Source organism: Microtus pennsylvanicus, chromosome 5, assembly GCF_037038515.1.
Source record: "Microtus pennsylvanicus isolate mMicPen1 chromosome 5, mMicPen1.hap1, whole genome shotgun sequence".
NCBI classification, from domain to species: domain Eukaryota; kingdom Metazoa; phylum Chordata; class Mammalia; order Rodentia; family Cricetidae; genus Microtus; species Microtus pennsylvanicus.
In genome coordinates, this window is record NC_134583.1 from 53,151,365 (window position 1) to 53,156,954 (window position 5,590).

Below are 5,590 nucleotides of genomic sequence, written 5' to 3' on the forward strand. Positions count from 1 at the left end.
AGAGATTCTGGGACACTGAGACCATGGAAACCCAGGTTTACAAGCAGGAAGGAGTGTTTTGTGAATTATAGTTCATAGGGTTGGTCATCCTAATAGAAAAAAAGTTAGAAGAGAGGGTACACAGATGACTGAAAATCTGAGTTTGTAGTCAAGCAAGTACCAGGCAATCAGATTTGGATATGTCAACTTTGAAATCTTGTCTCAGTGTATCTGTATTGCTATAACAGGATATCCCAAGCTGGGTTCTCAATAAAGATAAGACATTTATTCTCAAATCTCTGGATTTCCAGATCAAGGAGACAGCACTGGGCAAGGACCTTCTTGCCTTTATCTGGAAGCAGAGGGTTGGAAGGGTCAGAGCCAGCAGAAGGGGCTGAACTTATGTGACATCCCAGCCTTGAGGCAACAAACTCACTTCTGTGACAGTGACATCAGCCCAGTCATAATTTAGTCATCTTCAACAGTTCCACCTCCAAACGATTTCCACACACCAGTTTGGGAAGACATTTAAAATACCTAGGTGTCTTGAAGATTAGTGGGGGCGATGTGCAGTCCAGAGAACTAGGCAAGAATTAGAAGTCACCCGCATCCAGACATCTGAGGAAGCAGGGGCCTTGGGCGTGGTCCCTGGAGGAGAGATGAAGGAGGAGATTAGGAAGCCAGGAGCCTGTGTGGACAAGGGAGAGGGTGGAGGGTGGCAGGTACTGTCTGCCTATAGTGCAAAGAAATGAAGGGGACAGGAGCTGGAACGAGAACAGGGATTTAGCTACTAGGAAGGCGAGAGCTAGGCTATAAGATTTCCAGTAAGTAAGATGGAGAATGCAGAAATACGGAAGATGCTCGGGCCAGATGTGGTGATGCACCCCTATGATCTGAGTATTCAGTAGAGTAAGGAGTACCAGGAGCTCAAGGCTACCCTTGGCTGTATAGCAACTTCAGGGTTAGCCTGAGCTACATGAGACCTGTCAGAAAACAAAAAAGTTGAATGAGAGAAGCAGCGCGGTCTCAGAAGGGGATATGTGAAATAATTTCTGCATGTTTAATTTAAAGTTTCTTATTATTTTCCTGCTTTGTTTGTTTGTTTTTTAAAGCTTGGTTTTGTTTGCTTGATGAGAGAAATATGATTAACGCTACTAAGAAACACAAAGATGACAAGAAAGGATGGGGATAAAAGGTAGTGGTTTTCTGTAGACCTTCGAAGCAGACTGCCAGATGCTAGTGACTGGGAGGAAGGGCGCAGGGGAGCGTCGACTCCGCAGGGTGGAGTATCCTCCTGGGCTGATAAAAATGTTCTGGAACTAGATAAGAGTTTATAAGGCTGCAAAACTTTGTGGATTTATGACATGCTCCTGAGTTCTGTACTTTGAAATGGGGGTGGATTTTTAAAAATGTATATTTTACCATGCTTGATGGATTTTACATGCTTCACTGATGTCCATGCCATTACACAGATGCCATATCTGTTCTACGTGACTAGATGATCACACAACTGGATTTAAGATTCCAGCTCAGCTGATTTAACGACAAAACCCAGACTTGGTTTTCTAACACTTTCTAACACTGTTTCCATAGCCACATTTTACAGATATCTGTATTGATAATGTGAATGGATTCCTATCTACTGATGCATTGGTCAACTTGGTTATTGTAACTGACATTTAATTTGGTTCACAGTTTTGGGAGATTTAATCTGTGGTTACTTGGTCCTGTTGATTTTGATCATGTGGTTTCGGGAGCATTTTGAGGTTGTCATATGTGGTGGAGAAAGCTGTTTAACTCACGTAAGTCAGAAGAGAGAGAGAGAGAGAGAAGATCTGGATTCCCACTATCTCATCAAGGGTATGCTTCCATTGACCTGAGACTTCTCACTGGTTCTCCTCTTAAAGGTCCTGTCACCTCCTAACAGCGCCTTTAACAGAAAAACCCCCGAGGAGAACACTATAGATCCAAACTATAGCAACTAAGGTATTATGGTCCAAAGAGCTGGGTGATGAATACATCTACTTTTTGCTTTTCCTATGAGATAAGGTCTCATGTAGCCCAAGCTGGCCTTAAACTTAGCTGTGCAGCTAGGGATGACTTTGAACTTCTGAACTTCCAAGTTGTGGATTATATGCATGCATCATTAGGCCTGGTTTATGCGGTGCTGGGAATTGAACCCAGGGCTTCAGGCATGCTATGCAAGCACTCTACCCACTGACCTATATCCCTAACTCATTATCCACAAATGTTTTTGTCATTGTTGTTGTTTGTTGGTTTGATTTTTGAAATAGGGTCTCACTATGTAGCTTTAGGTAGCCAGAGACTCACAGTATAGACTAGGCTTGGCTCAAACACAGAGAGATCTGCCTGCCTCCACTTCCTATGTGCTAGGATTAAAGACAACACACACACACACACACACACACACACACACACACACACACACACAGTGTTTCTACATGTTAAATTTTATCTTTTATCATTGGTCCCTTTTATTAGGGACAACTTTGATTTTAGTAATTATTATAAGTTCAAATTTAACAAAAGGAGGAAACAGAAAGGTTGGCTCCTTGCTGAAGGAGGCGTGACAGGTGTTGAGGAAACACACTGGGCTGTGACTGGGTCTGTGCAGATGTGGGAGAGTATAAACAGGGTGATGGGGAGCTCCAGGTGTTGAGCTGCAGCACAGTCTGAGAATGAATGGCAGTGTCACTGGGTAGGAAGGAGGGCTGTGGGGGAGGGTGACACTGGGCAGGGACTTATACATCTGGCAGGGATGAGGGCCAGTGAGCTCCAGGCTGGACCCTAGGGTCTGCGCCAAGCCAACTCCTGGTTCCCACTGTTTGGCTTCCAGACCCCATTCCTATCTGTCTGGAAGAGAGAACCCTTGTGGCAGGAACTTGCCTTCCTCCAAAGGACCTACCTTGACAGCCTTGTCCCAAGACAGCACCCCCAACCCCACCTCTGCCTCAAGTCCTTGGAGAATTAGCGACACGGCCTCTCATGCTCTTAGGAGACTGATACAGCCAGTGCCTTCTGCTTTGTTCCGGGATTCCTTGGGCATGCACCTGAAGCAGTCCTTACTCCATTGCTTCTTTGATTTCCTTCCAGTGTTGGTTGAGGAGGATGCTGAGTGATAGACCTGAAGAGAATATCTTTTTGTCTCATTCTGTCTCAAGGAAGGAACTGCCGTGCAGGGGAAGTCAGTCATGGGGAGCTTTTCCCAACCGGTGGACCCAGTGTGCTCCTGCCCCAAGACCAGCCAACCTGTCATTCCTCCTTCTCCACGTGTGTGTGTGTGTGTGTGTGTGTGTGCGTGTGCGTGCACGCGCGTTTGTGTAGGAGCATAGCCTATTGTTATGCTTTGAATACCTATGTCTCCCATAGGCTCATGTATTTGCACACTGGGTCCCCAGCTGGTGGTGCTGTTGTGAAAGGTTGTGGAGCCTTTAGAAGGTGAAGTCTTGCTGGTGGTCACTGGGGGCCCTACTTCCTGCTTACTCTCTGCCTCCAGACTGTGAATGCAATGTGACCACCTGTGCACCCCCACTCCTGCTCCCATGCCTTCCAGACTGTGATGGTTTGTACCCCTTCTTCTTAAGCCATGACCCCCAATAAAGTGTTTCTTTCTTAAGCTGCTTTTGAAGATTTTTTTTTGTCACAGAAAAGAGAACAAAGCAATTACTGTTCCTTGCTCCCTGTCTCTGTCTCTCTCTGTGGTGCACAACCAGGGGACTCAGCCACTCTGCCAATGAGCTGCAGCCTGGCAGAGGCTTGGGCTTTTCTAGTTGAAGACCCAGCTCTGTGAGGAAAGGCTTGTAGTGGACACCTCGCGTTGGTCATACTGATCTAATAAAGAGGGGACAGCCCCTCCTGAACCCCCCAGGGTCTGCGCTGCCCAGGGAGCCCGTTTCCATCTGAGCTGCATCAGGAGAAAGACTAGGAAGGAAGCAGTCAGGATAGAACTTACTGCCGTTTAAAAGTATTTATCCATTATGGAATTCACCATAGGTTTATCTGGGATGCTGGTGTGTGCGGAGAACAGAAGGTAGACTGGATCACAGAGGAGGGTGTCAGGGTGACATGACTTTTTGAGATGTCAGAAGCACGCGCTTACTCTGAGAGATAGCACAGGTCAGAGCTAGGGGTAGAGTCCAGGCCACAGGGAATCGGCATGTGGGGCTACAAACACCTCACTTCCTTCTGGTTCTGGGGCTTTTCGCATTCCAGACAAACACTACCACTGAGCTATATCCTCTTACTGATTTTCATTATTTTATTTACCTTTGAGAAAACCAGCTTTTTTATGGCAGTGTGTGGGCCACAAGCCATGGAGGCCATGGGAAAAAGTTGTTTCCTCGTTTATCCCTCCAGCAAACATTTATGATCCCCTACCGCATGCCGGTTACTATTTAAGCAATGTGCACCTGGTTCTGGTAACTAGGGTGACTGTGGACTATACTGTGACTCCTCCCAGGAGGTCTGACTGTGGAGCTCGGATGAGCTGTGTGACAGACAGTGTTCTGTGACTGTGAGAAAATAAACTTACAAGAGGGAGAGGTTCATTAGGGCTCATGGTTTCAGTGTGACCTGATTGGTCTTGTGCTGTGGGAGAATGCTCTTGTACACTGTAAAGATTTGTCACTTAGCTCTCTCTCCTCCAGCCCGGCAAGATGCCCAAGGGAAAGAAGGCCAAGGGGAAGAAGGTGGCCCCAGCCCCCGCCATCGTGAAGAAGCAGGAGGCGAAGAAGGTGGTGAATCCTTTGTTTGAGAAGAGACCTAAGAACTTCGGCATTGGGCAGGACATCCAGCCCAAGAGAGATCTCACGCGCTTCGTCAAATGGCCCCGCTACATTAGGCTGCAGCGGCAGAAGGCCATCCTCTATAAGCGGCTCAAAGTTCCCCCAGCCATTAACCAGTTCACCCAGGCCCTGGACCGGCAAACAGCTACCCAGTTGCTTAAACTTGCCCACAAGTACAGGCCAGAGACCAAGCAGGAAAAGAAGCAGAGGCTGCTGGCCCGTGCTGAGAAGAAAGCTGCCGGCAAAGGGGATGTCCCGACTAAGAGACCACCTGTCCTTCGAGCGGGCGTCAATACAGTCACCACTTTGGTAGAGAACAAGAAGGCTCAGCTGGTGGTGATTGCCCACGACGTAGACCCCATTGAGCTGGTGGTCTTCCTGCCTGCTCTCTGTCGCAAGATGGGGGTCCCCTACTGCATCATCAAGGGAAAGGCCAGGCTGGGGCGGCTGGTCCATAGGAAGACGAGCACCACTGTTGCCTTCACACAGGTTAACTCGGAAGACAAGGGTGCTCTGGCCAAGCTGGTGGAAGCTATTAGGACCAATTACAACGACAGATATGATGAGATCCGCCGCCACTGGGGAGGCAACGTCCTGGGTCCTAAATCTGTGGCTCTAATTGCCAAGCTGGAAAAGGCAAAGGCCAAAGAACTCGCCACTAAACTGGGTTAAATATACTGCTGAGTTTTCTGTACATAAATATAATTATAAAACTTAAAAAAAAGATTTGTCACTTAATAAATTGGGAGCATGGGGACCATGGGAGAGGGTGGAAGGTGAGGGGATAGACAGGGGGGGAGCAGTCA

At 47.6% G+C, this 5,590-nt stretch overlaps 1 pseudogene; it reads left to right on the forward strand.

Annotated features, from left to right (window-relative positions):
• Positions 1-4,641: 4,641 nt before the first annotated feature.
• On the forward strand, positions 4,642-5,464 carry LOC142849576 (large ribosomal subunit protein eL8 pseudogene; annotated as a pseudogene).
• The last annotated feature ends 126 nt before the right edge of the window (positions 5,465-5,590 follow it).